Below are 18558 nucleotides of genomic sequence, written 5' to 3'. Positions count from 1 at the left end.
CAGGAGCGAATTTCTTGATTTAGGCTTATTCTTCCATCATTTCAAGTTGAATTCACCTCAAAAGGCTAGAAAACACTTCCCCTCTCACATCCAACCCAAGTTTGACCTGATTTTGCAAGAGAAAATAGGTGGCTGAAGAATTTTCGCCCTGGACCCTTTGGAAGGGTCAGGAGCGATTTTCATCATTTGGCTCAATTCCTTCAAACTTGATAATTATTGACCATTCAAGGACATGCCTAAGGACACCTCTAATCTTGACCCACACTAGACTTGGCATAAATTTGAGGGAAAAGATAGGTTTTGCACAATTTCGCTCTGGACCCTTTCGAAGGGTCAGGAGCAATTTTCCTTTTCTAGCCCAAAATCATCGTTCTTTCAATCCCAATCTTCTTTGCAAGGTAAAATTTCATCTCTTTTCGCCTAAGGAACAAGGCTTTAAGCCCTAGCAAGGTTGAAAATATAGGTTTGGAAGGAATTTCACCCTAGACCCTTTGGAAGGGTCAGGAGCGAAATTTCCTTTCTTGGCCAAAACCCTCATTCTCCAACGCTTTCAAACATCCCCAAGGATTTCAATATGCCCATTCTCTCTTTCAACATGCCTTGGACATCAAAATTGGGTCAAACAAGGAAGGAAATGCATGTTAGGTAGATTTTCGCTCTAGACCCTTTGGAAGGGTCAGGAGCGAAAATCTCATTCTAGGTTTGATATTTCATCTTTTATTGCTTTCCATCATTTCTCAAGGCAAGAATATGTCTATCCCTCCTCCATCATGCCTTGGACACTAAGAACTTGGCCTAACAAGGAAGAGAATGAGGTCCATGAAGATTTTCGCTCTGGACCCTTTGGAAGGGTCAGGAGCGAAAATCATGTTTTGAGCTTGATTTTTTCATTTCTCCAACTCCAAACCACTTCAAGAAGGTAACTAAACATCATTCTCATGCAAGGAACAAAGTCTTAAGCCTAAGCAAGGTAAAAAAGGTAGGCTTGTAAGGAATTTCGCTTTGGACCCTTTGGAAGGGTCAAGAGCGAAATTCACCTTCTTGGCTAGAATCCTTCATTTTTTCAAAGCTTTCAAACATTTCCAAAGTCCAAAAATGTCCACTCTTCCCTTCAAGATGCCTTGCAAATCAAAATTTGGGCAAACTAGGGAGGAAATGAGCCTTAGGAGGATTTTCGCTCTGGACCCTTTGGAAGGGTCAGGAGCAAAAATCACAATTTGGGCTTGATTGTTCATTTTTCAAACTTCAATTTTCTCCTGGAGGCAAATATAGATCATTCTTCATCAAAGGAGCAAGGTTTCAAGCTAAAACAAGGGAGCAAATGAAGTATATAATGAATTTTGCTTTGGACCCTTTGGAAGGGTCAGGAGCAAAATTCTCTTTTAGGCTAAAATCTTGATCTTCAAAACCATCCAACTCCATCTCAAGGCAAAAACATACTAATTTATCTTCCAACGTGCCTTAGAGACCAACACTTAGTCAAAATTAGAAAGGAAATGAGAGCTACAAAGATTTTTGCTCTGGACCCTTTGGAAGGGTCAGGAGCGAAATTCACCTTTTGGGTTTGATCCTTGACTTTTCCAACTCTCATCCTCTTTGGGAGGCAAACATAGATCCTTCCTCATGCATCTCCACCTTGGTCCCGACTCTTGCTAAAAGAAAAATGAATGTTTTCAAGAATTTCGCTCTGGACCCTTTGGAAGGGTCAGGAGCGAAATTTGACATTTTGGTCTCTCCGTTAGGATCATTTTATGGAATATAACATTTAAGTATAAGAAATGTCACTTATACTTTAAGTTATATCCCATATATACTGTCAGGATGTTTGAAAGTGGTTTCGGACCTCCAGGAGTTATAATGCAAAATCTAGTTTTTGGAGGATTCTTCAGTTTTCCAGACTTAGTCAAATTTCAGGATCAGGACATTCCAGACTTAGCCTAATTTCAAGGCATTTGAAGATCAGGATGACATTCTAGACTTCATCACTCACCAACTCGACATAACTCAGACCTTCAAGGATGATACTCACTCACCAAGCAAGACACAATTAGCAACAAGAGCAAAACCAGGCCCTAAGGAAGAGTCCCAAAGAAACCCTAATTCTGGGGCCCCAAAGAGTCAACCTAGCTCAAGCAGAGCCTGCTATCCAGGTGATCCCCCTAGCGACACTCGAAAAGCAAAGGCTAACCGACAAAACTCTAAAAGACCCAGAAAACAAACCCTAGAAAGAAAAAAGCAGGGGTCTCCATTTGCAATGGGGCGATGTGTGAATACGTCACAACATAACCCTAACGGGTGATTGGTGTGATTGTAATCTTGCTATTGAAAAATAAAAAAAATTAAGGGGAATATTACAGCGAAGTCCCAGGAAAAGGTAAATCAATTAATTGCAAAATTGAAAATTGTTAATTATAATATGGCTTCGAGCTTGGTGAATAAGAGATCTGAAAGGATGATTGCACTGACTGACAAGTTTTGGGCCATATATTTTAGAAAGCATATTCCTTTGAAGGAGCATAATAGGTTGCAGGGAAGACTGCAGTCTATGGAGGATGAACTGAAAGAGGAGAATGTTGGAGATGTTTTGAAATCAATAAATGAATAGATAAACAAGCATGAAGTGTATCATAAGGAGCTTGTTGAGGATCTGAGCAAGTATGATTAAATGCAGGGTACACCTTCCCCATCTTTCTTTCAGCAGGAAGGCAATCTCAAAGAGGAGTGGAAGAATGAATTGCCACAAATTTTAGCCCAAGCATTGGATCTTATAAATGATGAAAAAAAAATTGTGAGCAACATAGATATTCAGTTAGAAAGGATGTTATCATTAGAGTTTGGAATGAGGGATTTCAGTGCTTCGGATGTTATGCACTGCAATTAGGAGTATATTGACCACTTGTCACAGTTAAACTTGTTCTTGGACCGATCTACTTGAAGAATAGATGCAGTTGAATGTATTGCTCGATAGTCATAGTACCTTGCCAGACCTAGAGGTCACGTTTATCTATTGAGACATGAAGGTGAAACAAGCATCATCAACGTACATCCATCACCGTGAATATTTGCATTGTTGTTTGTTCAAATTATCTTCTATGTAATTGTAAAAGTTTGTTGATTATATAAACTAATGTTGACTCTTCAAAATTGTTGATTTAGCACTCAAGAGTCAAGAGTCACTGTTTTTTTTTTTTATGGTTAAGAGGGGTAATTAGACAGTTTTGTAACCAAAGGATGTGAACAGTCTGAAGGGCTCCTTTGTTTTTCTATAAGAAGAAAATCAGGACCGTGTAGAATAAGTTAGGAGTTTTTGGGGCAGGGTATATTGTGTAAAGTTCTAATACAGCAATGGACGATGAGCTATAATTCTGTGTTTCGATAATGGTTTTAGTTGTTTGTTGTTTTTAATGAAAAGGCACCGTTGAACCGTCTCCAAATTGTATTCTTCTTTTTCATATGATTCAATATATCAAGGATATGATTGATTTGTTGTTGCACTCTCTTATGTTTCTGTGTAATTTGTTTGACGGCTTTCCTTAATGAGGAATTAAATTCTGTCGAATAGATTGCTATGATTTGGAGGATTCAGTAAGGATCAGTAAGTAGGGTTCTGTAGTTGATTTATTTGCATGTTTATGTAAGGCATAAACAGTTAAGTGCCAAGCAATTCAAATTATACCCATTGGATGAACACAAATCAATTTTGAAATCGACTCCGTTGCCCTGGATCAAGGCATCGATCAGATTTTGCTCCAAAACAATTAATTAATCAATCTATGTTTTTATTTCTATTGTAGGATTTTGTTTTAGTTTTGTTTCTGTTTCACCTCGTGCTAGTGTATGGTAGAAAACAAGGGGATAGTTGATAAAATTTTAATGAAATCGTGTGTGAGGTATCATCTGCTAAAACATCATTGATAAATATTGAAAGATGTCTAAATGATGATAATTTTGGTTCACCCGCCAAGGTACTGCAGAGCCTAAAGAGTAGAGGAATTTAACCATCTTGGTTGATCCTGTTCGTTGGTCAAATCCAACACCAAGCCTGAATATAAGAAATTGGCATATCTTTAGGGTTTGGTGAATCCGTTGATTTCGGAACCAACACCATGTATGGCTAAGGGTGAGTTATCATTGGTAGACTCAACCTCTTGATGACATCCTCCAAATGATTATTTTTTAATTACCACTATCCACAAGAAAGTGTAGTCATTCCCATCATCTGCAACTTTTAGTGGAAGATGTGTTTTGTAATGTCCCTTTTCAAAATTTCCTTATTTTCCTTTAAATAATTAAACCTAACTCTCAATTATATAAGTTTGCACAGTTAGAATAAGTATGAAATCCATATGATTCAGAAATTACTACTAATAATGAATTCTGTTAATTAGATTTAATATTCAGAAAATGGTTTCAAATGATCAAGTTGTCTATTTCCAGCAATTGATTAATCAGTTATGCAGCAATTTATTTCTCATTGAAGTGCCCTTTCTACCTTTAATAGTGCTGGATAGTTGACCTTATAGTGTCACAATTTGCTGCTGATTGTAAAAGTTTTTTAATTCAAACTCAGATTTGCACAACGGTGATTCCATGTGAGATCACCCTAAGGAATTGTAGTTTTTTGTCTTCCAATTCCAGGCCTATAAGGGTTTCATATTTAGGTTGGTTGAACCGTTGTTCTTGCTCCACAGGGAGTAATAATCAAATATAAAATGAATTCTTCATATTTGGTCCTTTCTTCTGGTTTGGTGTCTCTTATATATCTTTTTCCTTCTGATTCTTCGCATGCCCCTTCAATTTCTTTCTTCTCTCCTCATCAGCCCAGTTGCTACAACCTGTGGCATTTGCAATTGTTACCATTGGTACTTGTGAGCTTGAGGTTGTCTTGTTTTCCTCAGTGCTCTAGAGCTGATTACAGGGCTTGGACGATTTTCCCTTCACTGTTCTAGTGGTTTTTTCAGCAAGTTTTCACTCAAGGAAACTCTTTTTTCAATCCATCCCCGTTTTTGTTCATCATATCAGCTCAAGTAGATTCCTTAAAATTTGGCAGCAGGGGTTGCTATCAGTCCTACAAAATGCAGTGATGAAAATTCTTCTTTTGAATCTACCAAATCTTGTGGCACATTTTATTTAGTATAAGAAGATGACGGATGCAATGTGAATCAAGTGTTTTTCCTTATTTCGATGTTATAGTCACCTGCACACTTTGCCCAATAGCCTTGCTCTTCAAGATCTTTCACATAGGCAAACTGAGAGCCAAGTCTCTCAAATATGAAACCTCTAGTGTCATAGATTCTACTTTTATCATGGAATCTGAAGTTAAAATTAGAAATATCTTCATTTATGCTTTTAGCATTTAGGGCTGCAGAGCACTTGTACTCACCAATCTGAACAGAAAACTTAAGTCTCTGTTTATGCCTGCCTCTACAAATAAAATGTACTTTCATCAATTGTTGACAATATTCCATCAGAATCAGTTGATGACCAAGGTACCATAGAAGCTTATAAGGATATGAGTTAAACCTGCATGCTTGGATGTAGGTGAATGTGGGGAATTGGATAAACCAATCAACACACTATGAAATGACTGTGCTGGCATGATCCATTATCTTGATGTGATTCTGATTCCTCAAGTTTCTGACTTTAACATTTGAAAATTTCATTAACCCTTTTGAAGTGTTTCATGTTCATTATATGCTACAACTTAGGATACTGAATGTAGAATGACTACTCTTCTCTTGTCCTGTTTAACCATGTGAATTCTCTTGATTGTATCAGGGAGTAACCAAATATGAAACCATGTGAAAGCTATGCATTTGAAAGGAATTACAAAACTGGTATTGCTATGAGTTACCCGCAACTAATGAAGGTTTTGTCTTGACAAATAATATTGATGATGTAGAACATCTAATTCTTGAATTATCTTGCCTCACACTGCCTTGTTACCTTGTTGGCAAGGTAATGATGATGCTTAGTTACATCCTTGAGATCATATTTTGACGAAACCTTGGGCAACCTCTTTTGTCTGTTCAATTCAAGCAACCATTTCTTATCCAACTCCTTCTGGTATTTTTTCAAGTTATTACTCCTTTCTCTTTGACATGTTTCTAAATCAACAACTTAGGTCTCCTCTTATGCCCACAACCCCAAGGTAACTTTGTAGAAATCTGGATCAAACCTGCTCACAATTTGACCTTTATCTTCTATCTGGATCATAGTGATGCACACATGCCAAAACTAACTCTTAACACTCGATGGAAACTGAAAATAAGCCATCTGAACCAATCCACTGATTCTTGGTCTTTTTGCAATTTTTCTTCACTCTTTTAATCCTATCACCCAGTCTCAAACTAAGGATATTCACATGCCCAAGCAAAGTGTCGCTAACCTAGGGTCATTTGTTCACCAACAGGGATTATAGCTTCATTACATGCTCCTTCCTGAAATTCCATTCCTAAATAAACCTCTTGCAGCCCTACTTTGATTGTAAACTGAAAGAGCTGTTTTTGGTTTGCAAAGGGTCTGAAAACTGTATCTCAGACCCTCAAATGGCTTTCACCAATAGTACTCTGCTAAACCATTGTTTTAGGTTCAATAAATCATCAACAAAGATGAGGAAACTATTGACAAAAACTTCAATGAGGATCGCTGCCACAAATTGTCGTTTATTTACTTTGATGATTGAAAACTGCCTTTGAACACTGCTGAAAACCTTAGGTACAGTCAACAAATTTGCACCAAATACTGAAACCCTAGCACAAGAAGGCTAATAAAAAGGCCTTATTCAAAGGCCTCAACCAAACTTAAAATCACCATTAAAACCCTAGGTCCTTGCCATGATCAGGATCTTGTATAAAATAATCACTAACCTTGATGGCACCTGATAATGGTGAGAAAATAATAATGGAAACCCACTGTGGCATTTTGTAATCACTGCATTCTCTAGCTCTGAATGTTGAAGATGATTGCAAACCCTCCTTCAAGTGTTCACCTTTCTTTTGCTAAGAGTGCTTCTATTTGGAATGATACACAATGAAACTCCTTTGCTGATCTATAAGGATGTGTGCTTTTATACATTGTAAGGCATGAATATACATATGGTCTGAGTCATACGCATGAAAACACTTACGACATAATCATACATATGAATACACATAAGGTGTGGAACACCCATATGAATACATAAAGCATATAGGACATAGAACATATGTACAAATATGTGAGCATTCATTCAAGGCATAAATATTTTTAAAGCATGTGAAACAAATGCACATTGAATAGCTTCAAGTCATGAATCATAAATGCACGTAAGGCATGAAGTATACACACACTGACTATTCTGTACTATGTCACACTTCCTTAACTATCAAGAGGTTTAAAGAGAGGAGACCTTCTTATCTTCCTGAAATAAATAGCCTGCAATACAAGTTAGAAGATAGATTTCTAATTACAACATATAAATGATTAGCAGTCATGAAAGATAAATAAAAGAGAAAAGGAAAGAAACTAACTATGATTGATGAATCAAAAAATTGCAACTAAAGAACTACTATAATAGAATTTGTCAATTATGAAAATAGAAAGTTCTGAATTATAGTTATAAGTGTTGGTGTAAATAAATATTCATTATGGATATTATTACACTTTACTTAAGTTAACTTAAGATAATGCATTTTTTCGTAGTTTGGATTTGAGACACTTAGGGAAGTGTGCACATAGGGATAGAGCTTGTAAGAGAAATTCCACCTTTTGTGGTCTTGTTTTGTTGTTACACTCCACATTCGGTGGGTCATCCACCTCTTGTGGAATATTCTATTATTTCTCCTACCTACCCCTAGTATTTCTTACCCACTCTTGTTTCTCATTGAGCCACATGTCATGATTGTGTGCTCGTACATCCATTTGGCCTTGCCTATATAAGAAGGCCTATATTCATTGTATTGGTGAATCCAGTTGATCATTTTCATATTGATGAGAATACAGTTTGTTCTTGTCATTCTTTTGTCTCTATTTTAATACTTTTCATTGTGCCCTTGATCTTGGCAAAATCTCACATGGTATCAGAGCTATTGGGGCTTCATTGATTGGTTTTTGGAGACATCGTGGAAAACTTCTATTTTCAGATCTGAGGAACTGCGCTTTTTGGAGGCATCTTGGAGCGTTTTCAACCTCACCATTGCGTCCGGGAGGCCGTTTCCATAAAAATCGAGTATAAATTCGACCTATTCTGGCGAAATCGATTTTTGGGTGTGGAGTAAATTTTCTGCCCAATTCGGGCAGTACGTCAACAACGCACAGTCAGCAGCACCTAGTCAGCACCCAGTCAGCATTTTCTTTGGAAAATTTTAGACCCCTCTCCGTTGAGCAGTTTGGATTTTTGGGTCAACTTTGGAGGCCCATAACTTGCTCAATTTTGCTCCTTTTTGTGTGCAATTTTTTTTATTTGGGCTAATTTTTCGTGCTCTTCGTAGTGGTGTGGTTATTTTCTGGTTTTGGTGTACAGGGTTTTTGGAATTTTAAGATTCTCTTAGTTGTACCTGTCCAATCCTCAATTCTGCAACTTCAAAGGCCTCGTTTGAGATCATACGACTTCCTTTTCAGGTGCCTTTTTTTTGAAAGTGCATGTTTTTTCATCTACTTTCATAATCTATGATTAGATTTTAGAGATTTTAAGTAGAAATTGTACTTTCAGATATTGGTCTTATTTGGCCTATTTGGTACTTGTAAATTGCTTGGATCTTAGTTTAGATCTCTTGCATTATTAGTTTGAGTCTCTTTTGGCCTTATTGAGGCAGTTGTAAAATTGAAATCAGAAGTCCACTTTGCCATTTTTTGCAAGTGGCCCATTGTACATGCACTAAGTATAAAGTGCCAAATCATCACTTTTGGGGGGGTTCTTTGATTGAGTGAATTTGGGGGGGTGTCTTGTGTGATTGTGCCTCTCTTTCCTTGTGCTCTTTCTTTTTTGTTGCAATGAGTCCTCATAAATTTCCACCTTTAACTCCACATAATTATGCATCATGGAAAATTAAAGCATGGAGCAAATTAATGGAAAAAGGTCTCACGCATTACATAGATGGAACAATAGCAGCACCACCTGCTCCTAAGGCTGATCCTAATGCTCAATTAGAATGGCTCACTAAGAATTGCATGGCTCTTGGAACTTTGCGCAAGTATGTATCAAATGACCTCATCTTTCATATTAAAAAGTGTACTACAATCAAAGATGCTTGGGATATATTTCAGAAATTGTATGGTCAAGTTGATGAAATCAGAGGTTATAAGATTGACAATGAGCTCACCAACTTGGATCCCAAGAGTTTTGATACAATCTAAGATTATGTCACCAAAGCAAATGAGCTAAGAGCAAAGCTTAAGGATTGTGGAATTGACAAAAATGATGCTCAGTTGATATTCAACTTGTTGGACAAGCTTGCACCAGAATATGCAGCATTTGTGTCTAGCTTCCAAACTCATCGTTTGACAGTGGGGAGTTCCTATGTTATGCCTTCATTTGATGCTTTCACAAAAATGTTGATATTGGAACAATCTAAGTTGTTGAACATGGGGTTTCTCAAGTCTTCAAAGTCCAAGGCTTTGGTGGCTAATCAAGGGAATCAAGGAAGTCAAGGCAAAGATTCCAACAAGAAGAAGAAGCAATCTAAGTCACAGCCACAATAGGAAAAAGGACAATCATCCTCTCCATCACAAGGCGATTTTTCATCTTCTTCCAAGAAGGGGACACCACCTGAGAAAGATAAGCCAACTTGTGCATATTGCAAGAAGTATGGTCATGATGAGCATCGATGCCACACAAAGCAAGTTGATGAGTTAACTAATCTTCTTAAGAAAAACATCAACTTGCCATCCACCTACACAAAGAAGGATTCATCTCCTTCCTCTTCCTCACACTCTAAGGGAAAAGGGCAAGCATTTGTGGCTACAACAAGTTCTTCACAATAGTGGATACTTGACTCAGGTGCCTCATATCACATGGGTTCTACAAAGGAGTAGTTTTCTTCATTGGAGCCATCTAAGGTACCTCACATTTACATAGGTGATGATACACAAGTAGAGGTTGAAGGGAAAGGTTCAGTTGACATGGATGATGGAACATTTGAGAATGTTCTCTATGTTCCTAACTTGTCTACCAACCTTCTCTCTATCTACCAAATCACTCACTATGGGAATGGGAAAAAGGTTGAGTTTACACCAGATTTAGTTGTGGTAAAGGAACTTGATGATGATGCCTTGGTAGCAGTGGGACAAGTCAATGACAACTCAAGGCTTTATTCATTCTCCCACTTTGTGCCAAGTTCACCTTCTAGGGTGTTGCTTACTCATTCAAATTCAGAAAGTAAGCTATGGCATGAGCGGTTTGGTCACCTCAACTACCGCTATCTTCAGCAGCTCAGCACTAAAGACATGGTCACAGGTCTACCTCGAATCAGTTTTTCAGAGGGTGTATGTTCAGGTTGTTCCATGGGCAAGCATCTCGAGGAAAAGTTTGATAAAGGGAAAGCTTGGAGAGCTTTGGAAGTTTTTCAACTTGTTCACAGCGATGTAGCAGGTCCATTTCTAGCACCTTCATTTAGTAAGGCCCGCTATGTCCTCACCTTCATTGATGACTACTCCCGCTTCACTTGGGTCTACTTTCTTATTCGTAAGAGTGAAGTATTTGACAGATTTCAGGACTTCAAGACTCGTGTAGAGAAGCAATCCGGGAAAGTGGTGAAGATTCTTTGAATAGATAATGGAAGGGAATATGTGAACAAGAGACTTGAGGATTTTTGTACATTTGAGGGGATTGATCTTCAGCATTCTGTAGCATACACTCGACAGCAGAACGGAGTTGCAGAACACAAGAATAGAACTCTCAAAGAAATGGCTAGCTGTATGATTCATGCACGTTCTCTTGATCCCGCTTTTTGGGCCGAGGCTATCAGTTGTGCCACACACATCCAGAATCGGATTCCTCACAAAGCTTTGCAAGGTATTACTCCTTTTGAGGCTTGGGCTGGTAGGAAACCGATTGTGAGACATTTCAGAGTCTTTGGGTGTCCAGCATGGGCTCGTATACCGCCGCAAAAAGGCAAGGCATTGGAACCACAGAGTTGACCTTGCATATTTGTTGGATATCCCGAGGGTGTTAAGGCATATAGATTGATGGATCCTGAGACACATGAGGTGTTCATTGAGAGGAGTGTTCACTTTGAGGAAAGCTCTCCTAGCTTAGCCTCTCTACCTCCTCCACCTTCCTCCATTGTGGATAGTGATGCTAGTGATTCAGATGATGAGACTCTTTCAACTCCGACTCGCAGGGTTACACCTCCGCAGGGTCCACTTGTAGTTGAGGAGCCTCGTTCTCCACCTCCACCTAGACCTCGTTGGGCTCGACAGACACTTGAGTCAGCAGGTTCTCTTGTTGGGGATCCTTTAGATACATGGAGAACTCGATCACAACATCAGGATCTTCCACATGCATTCATTGCTACTGCTTCCGATCCACAGACATTTCGGGAAGCATCGGGGGTTCCTGAGTGGGACCAAGCTATGGAGGAAGAGTATAGTTCCTTGATGAGGAACAACACATGGGATTTAGTCCATCTCCCTAAGGGGAGAAAGATGGTTCGATGTAAGTGGATCTATCGGACCAAGTATGCTGCGGATGGTAGTGTGGATAAGTATAAGGCTCGGCTTGTTGCGAAAGGTTTCTCTCAGGTTGCAGGTGTTGACTATACTGAGACCTTTGCGCCCGTAGCCAAGATGAACTCCATTCGCTTGACACTTGCTATTGTTGCAGCTCATGGTTGGGTTGTACATCAGATGGATGTGAAGAGTGCTTTTCTTCATGGTGATCTTGGTGAGGAGATTTATATGGAGCAGCCACAGGGTTTCATCCAGGATACTTCCTTGGTTTGCAAACTAAGGAAATCTCTCTATGGCCTTAAGCAGGCCCCCAGGGCTTGGTATGCCAAGATGGATTCCTTTCTTCTCTTAGCAGGGTTCACCAGGTGTCATTCTGATCCGAATGTCTACATTTTGCGACAGGATGACTCTCACCTGATACTTGTGCTCTATGTTGATGATTTGATCATTACACGGAGTACCGCATCCATCATTAGCAGGGTCAAATCTGCTTTGCATGACAGATTTGCTATGACTGACTTGGGTCTTTTGCACTACTTTCTCGGGATAGAGATTTTACAGTCACCTTCCGGGATTACACTATCGCGGCCCAAGTATGCTCTTGATCTACTTGCACGCTTTCATATGGCTGATTGTAAGCCTGCACCAACTCCCTTTCTTTCCGGAGTCAAGCTTGAGGCTTAGTGTTCTTCTCCACCAGTTGATGCCACTTTGTATCGTCAACTTGTGGGTAGTCTCATCTACTTGACCCATACACGCCCTGATATTTCATTTGCAGTTGGCATGGTTTCCCGCTTCATGCAGGAACCACATGAGCTTCATTGGAAAGCCGCCAAACGCATCCTTCATTACATCCAGGGTACACATCACTATGGGATTCACTATGCAGCAGGCACAGGACTTCGCTTGGTTGGTTACACAGACTCTGATTGGGTTGGCGATCTCGATGATCGTAAGTCTACTTCCGGTTACAGTTTTCACCTTGGTTCAGGCCCCATTTGTTGGCAGAGCAAGAAGCAACATGCTATTGCTCGCTCTTCGACTGAAGCTAAGTATCGAGGCGCTGTTAACGCAGTTACTGAGACCATTTGGCTCTAGTAGATTCTCATAGAGTTTGGGTTCACCACTCCACGACCGACAGTTCTACATTGCGACAATCAGAGTGCTATTGTAATCTCGAAGAACCCGGTCCAGCACCAGCGGACCAAACACATCGAGATTCATATGCACTACATCCGAGAGCTCATTCAGGAGTAGGTCATTGATTTGCAGTATTGTCCTACAGCGGCGCAGGTTGCTAACATATTCCCCAAACCTTTCACTGAGAGTAAGTTCCAGCAGTTGCGAGCTCTCTTGGGGGTGCAGGATGTGTCATTAGGGGGGGTCAACTGACTTCTCATTCCTCTCTTATGGGGGGGTCTTTTTCCTCTTTGAGGTTTTGTCCATCTTCTTTGAGAGTCTTTTGTACTTTCATCTCTCTTTTGGGGGGGAGTTTTTTCCCACTGGGTTTTCTCCTTTTCTCCGTTTGTGAGAGATTGCTTTGCATAGTTCTACTTGCATTTGCATATTGTACATGGGTACCTATCATGGCCTAGTCGCTGGGACCCATTTTGCACTATTGACTTGAGTCTTCATTCCCCTAAGTTGCACTTAAGGGGGGGTGTTGGTGTAAATAAATATTCATTATGGATATTATTACACTTTACTTAAGTTAACTTAGGATAATGCATTTCTTCGTAGTTTGGATTTGAGACACTTAGGGAAGTGTGCACATAGGGATAGAGCTTGTAGGAGAAATTCCACCTTTTGTGGTCTTGTTTTGTTGTTACACTCCACATTTGGTGGGTCATCCACCTCTTGTGGAATATTATATTATTTCTCCTACCTACCCCTAGTATTTCTTACCTACCCTTGTTTCTCATTGAGCCACATGTCATGATTGTGTGCTCGTACATCCATTTGGCCTTGCCTATATAAGAAGGCCTATATTCATTGTATTGGTGAATCCAGTTGATCATTTTCATATTGATGAGAATACAGTTTGTTCTTGTCATTCTTTTGTCTCTATTTTAATACTTTTCATTGTGCCCTTGATCTTGGCAAAATCTCACAATAAGAAATCCAATTGCCTTGATAGGGTGTCTTAATATACGGTTCTCCCAGATCAAGGCATTCAGTGAGGGTGTCTTAATGATGGTTCTCCCTCAGGAAATACAGTGAGGGTGTCTTAATGACGGTTCTCCCTCAAGAATTACAGTGAGGGTGTCTTAGTGACAGTTCTCCCTCAAGGCATACAGTGAGGGTGTCTTAGAGATGGTTCTAAGAATTACAGTGAGGGTGTCTTAGTGACAGTTCTCCCTCAAGGAAATACAATGAGGGTGTCTTAGAGACGGTTCTCCCTTAAGGCATACAGTGAGGGTTTCTTAGTGATGGTTCTCCCTCATTTATATTTACAGGGTGCCCTATCTGCAGTTCTCCCTGATTTATATTATATTTGTAGGGTGCCCTATCAGCAGTCCTCCTAGATTTATATTATATTTGCAGGGTGCCCTATCAGCAGTTCTCCCTGATTTATATTAGGTTGTTATCAATGCCTTATGTTAGTTCTTCTTTATATCAACATTAATCATTACTTGCCCATTCAATATTATATTATATTGATGTTACTAATTTAATTACACTGAAGTTAATGATATATAAATACTATTTCAATATATATATAAATTACTGCTGTTATATTTAATAGTAACTCAGAAAATTACCCCCATACATACCCGTCACTGCTTGCTTCTCCTTTAATCCCAGCTGTCAACCTTTTTCCCCAGGTGAGCAGGAACATGCTCTGATACCACTTGTAATGTCCCTTATTTAGTTATTTGGAAAGTAGGGACAATAATATATTGATTATTAATTGTCAAGAGATGTCTTTCCTTGATGATACTAATGTTTTCTTGCAAATGATATGAATTACGGAATACAACTTTTAACTAGACTTGTGTAGAGTGGATTGCAGTGTTAGATTGACTGTTGATCAGTATGCGAATGATGTCCACTTATATCTTTGCAATATCTAATGTGTCGATTTACTTGTGCAATTATGAATATGATGATATCACCGTTTATTTGCCTTCAGCAATTGCCCTCAAAGAGTGATAGCGTTCCTTATGCAACCGGTTATTTGCCTTTGGCAATTGCTCTTAAAGAGCGATCCCCAAAACTGGAATAAGAAATAAAAATAAAACTCATTTATTGTTCCATGAAGTGGAAATAGTTGTCTTCTTATACTATGTGTTTGGGGTGATAAGACGTGCCTCAAGCTCCTTCATACTTGTTACTTTTCATAACCATTTCTAAACGCATCTTTCTATGATTAAATCATGATCGCTGTTTCTTCATATTTGCTGTTTTCTTTATTATTATAACTTGTGCCGCTTCATGACCCAATTATAATCATTGTCCATCATTCTAGTGTTCTACCTAATTATGGATGTCGATCAAGTTGCTGTTCTTCTTTTACATTCCTTCTTTTTATCACCGTATGCCCCCATCATTCGATAATCTATGACTGAGTATTAAATCTTCCCACGGCATTATAGGCTGAATGTTGCACATGCTACTAATAGATTCTTATCGTTTTGCTGTTTGTTATAGGTCCTCATGTCTAATCACCATCGTTCCTCTTCCTTCATACTAATTGCGTTATTATATGACAATTGGTAAATATATATTAATCGCTAACTTTTGTTAATACTAATTGATGTCAATTAATATCGTACCATTGGCTCCAAGACATAAACCTTTATTGCTGAAGTCTCTGCTCTTATACATCTCATTAATATCATCGCTGATTTGTTCTGAATAAGATAAGCTGGAACATAGTTGCTATTATGACTAATATTGATATATACTTGATGTCATGTCCAACTTGTCATGATGATTATAATCCCAACCAATGCCATTACTCTTTCATAGTTGAATTGTTTACTAATCTCAATAAATCATGTTTATAATATAATATCAATTTATTATTATTTGAATATTTTAAGAATATTATCAATAATAAATATTAATTATATAATAATATTTAATAAATAAATTTTAAATAATCATTAGTTGTTAACCTTGTCATACCACATTCACTTGGACCAATTTAAAGTATCAAACAAATACATGCCCTAGAACATGGCCCTAGACTTTGTTATCTTTCATGACTTAGGTAAACTGATCAACACAAATCTAGAATGACAAACCATACTCAAGACAAGGGCAAACATGGTACTTGGCATCTATATGCATTACATTGACAATGAACTCGACGAAACATGCAAGAAAGATTTCGATATGAAATTTTTACTAGGGGTACAACATTTGTCACATGAGACATTTGACTTTGAACCAACAACGAAGACAATCTGAAGGTTTGCAAGTGGAGATAGTGATTCTTTATAGTCTGACACCATTTATTGTCACATTTTGTAATGCCCCTCTTGTGAAATGTTGACCACAACTTGGAATTTGCACAATTTTAACAGCTAGGCATTTTGTCAAACAAATTGCATGCACTGATGGTTTGTGGAAGTCACAATTCTTTTCTCCGGGATAATGCAAAATGTTTGATAATATTATACTAACTTTTGCAGATATAAAATATGCTGTCCATATTGCAACACTTCTAATTCTACTGCATAAAAATAATAAGGAATTTCAATTACCAACATCAGAAACAAGCAATATCCCCCAACCTTTCAAAATAGTGAAAGCGCTTGCTGTTATAAAGGGCCAATAATTAGGTGACCAATCTTCAGGAAGAATAGCTTGAAAATACAAATAATGTGTAGGTCCAATAATTGTTGATACTTGCTTATTTGAGTTTTAAAGGGACGGCTGAGAATATGGAACCAGCGATTTTGGACGGTGCACCACAAGGGATATCCACTATTTCATAAGAGACTACTGCGATGCCTTTTAATTTGATATTCAACACTTCTGTCAACCATTCTTAATCTGCGAGCAACCCCTACTTTTATTTATTATTTCTTGTATGCTCTCTCTAGGCCATTAGTAGACTCCAATACACCTCCACCTAGTTGAAATGATTCCCAACAGATTCAAAACCTGTCTTTGATCTGGTCACGACTCCTAGGATAAGTAGTGACTCACAGTTGATGTTAATCACCAGAAATGGCACATCTCATGTTCTGGATGTCAAATCCACCAAGGGAATAAATCACGAACTGTATTTTTTCCACAGATCCTTCCCATGCAATCAACAACCCTAATGTAACCCTCTCATGCCCATCTGCAGTTATTTTCATGGCCTTCACTTGTTGATCCGTCTCATTTCCTTGGTGTTACAGGGGTTTTAAGAGCAAGTCGACCCATTAATCCTCGAAATTCCTTCCCACGTTCTTCATGCGACATGTCTAATGCTTCACGCGACTCCAATCTTCCTTACATGCCATTTAGAGTGCATATCGCGACCCCATACACTTCAACGTGACTTGCTGCAGTTTATGCGCTGGTAATAATGAGGACGTCAATAAGATTTAATCCTGATAAACAAATCCACGCGATTACTCCCTGAGTATCTTGTTCCATAAAAAATCAACAGGTTGCAACTCATCCACAAATATCTATATTTTATTGCCCATCAAACATTCCCATGTCTCTTGCTTTCGGATTTCTTCACAAATTGAATTTCTTCAAATACAAATCTGATTAAAAAATCAAAATCTTTAGTTATGATTTTCAATCACAAAATCTTTCAGCACAATGGTGACTCCTAGGTGAAATGGCTCAACTGATTAGGTGGGCTCTCGCCCAGAAAATCAAATACTGCAAGGGTTTTCATCCTCCGGCCATAAAATCCAAGCTTTCTCAGAAGCCAGGGTTTGAAGAAGCTTTCACAATAAAAATATTTTCCTGAATGCTCTTTCCTCTCCTCAACTCCTTAAACAACTTGATGGAACTTTCTGGAGGTCATAACTTAAAAATCATTTTCATGACCACCTTTAAATACTTAAAATTAGTCGTCTTTTAACTTATGAAAGCGACTAATCTCCACATAAAATGGTCCGTACGATTTTCAAAATGTGCAAAACACAACGGATTTGGACGAAATTTTCAGCATGAAATCTTCATGATCATCATCCCCATTGCTGTAAAAACGCAAAAAATTGCACAAAAAATCGTCGTGTTTTGCACATCTGGGGATTTAAAATTTTTTTTTTTCAGTGCCATTTTATGTGGAGATTAGCCTGTTCCTTAACTTATTATTCTTCTGACAATTTAATTTTAATCATTTAATTATTCTTTAAGGTCAAATAAAAGAGGACATTGCACATATAAACATGGAAAAGCTGCTTTGATACCATTGATTCTGATTAGGACTCCTGTGGGCAAGGTACCAACTAGTAGAGACTTAATGTGTTATGGAAAGAATGAACACAAGCAAAGGAAGATGAATCCAAAAAACAAAGATAAAACTGCAATGTAATTAAAGCTTTATAAAATGAGTTTTTTACAAGACTAGCAATCTAAAGGAAGAGATGCGAAGCTATTACTCTTTGATTCTCCATTTGGATGACTATTCTCTTATAGCTATTTCTGGCAACTATTTTGGTGGTTGCAGAGAATGGCCTAAGCTTTCCAATGTATTATGTGGTTTTCAATTGTAATCAACAGGGAAGGAGTCATGTTGCCAGCAAAGAACTATTAATTTTTAGTATTTTTGTAAAGTTTTGTACTGAATTGCTCCTTGGATCACAACTAAGGTGCCAAATTTTATTAATACTGTAGTGCTAGGCATTCATTTACTTAATAGGATTCTATTAATTCTGACCATACTTATTGTCTGCAACTTCGATGGAGTTAAATCACATGATGGTAACCCCTGTTACTGTTTCATTC

General features: G+C 38.3%; 1 protein-coding gene across 1 annotated transcript in view; it reads left to right on the top strand.

The window, feature by feature from the left end:
- Positions 1-18558, top strand: part of LOC131060759 (uncharacterized) — a 297226-nt gene that overhangs the window by 34086 nt on the left and 244582 nt on the right. The gene's annotated exons all lie outside the window — the stretch shown is intronic.

The sequence above is a fragment of the Cryptomeria japonica genome, chromosome 10, assembly GCF_030272615.1.
Source record: "Cryptomeria japonica chromosome 10, Sugi_1.0, whole genome shotgun sequence".
Classification (NCBI taxonomy): domain Eukaryota; kingdom Viridiplantae; phylum Streptophyta; class Pinopsida; order Cupressales; family Cupressaceae; genus Cryptomeria; species Cryptomeria japonica.
The sequence above is the reverse complement of the archived record's forward strand: the minus strand, read 5'-3'. Positions and strand labels throughout refer to the sequence as shown.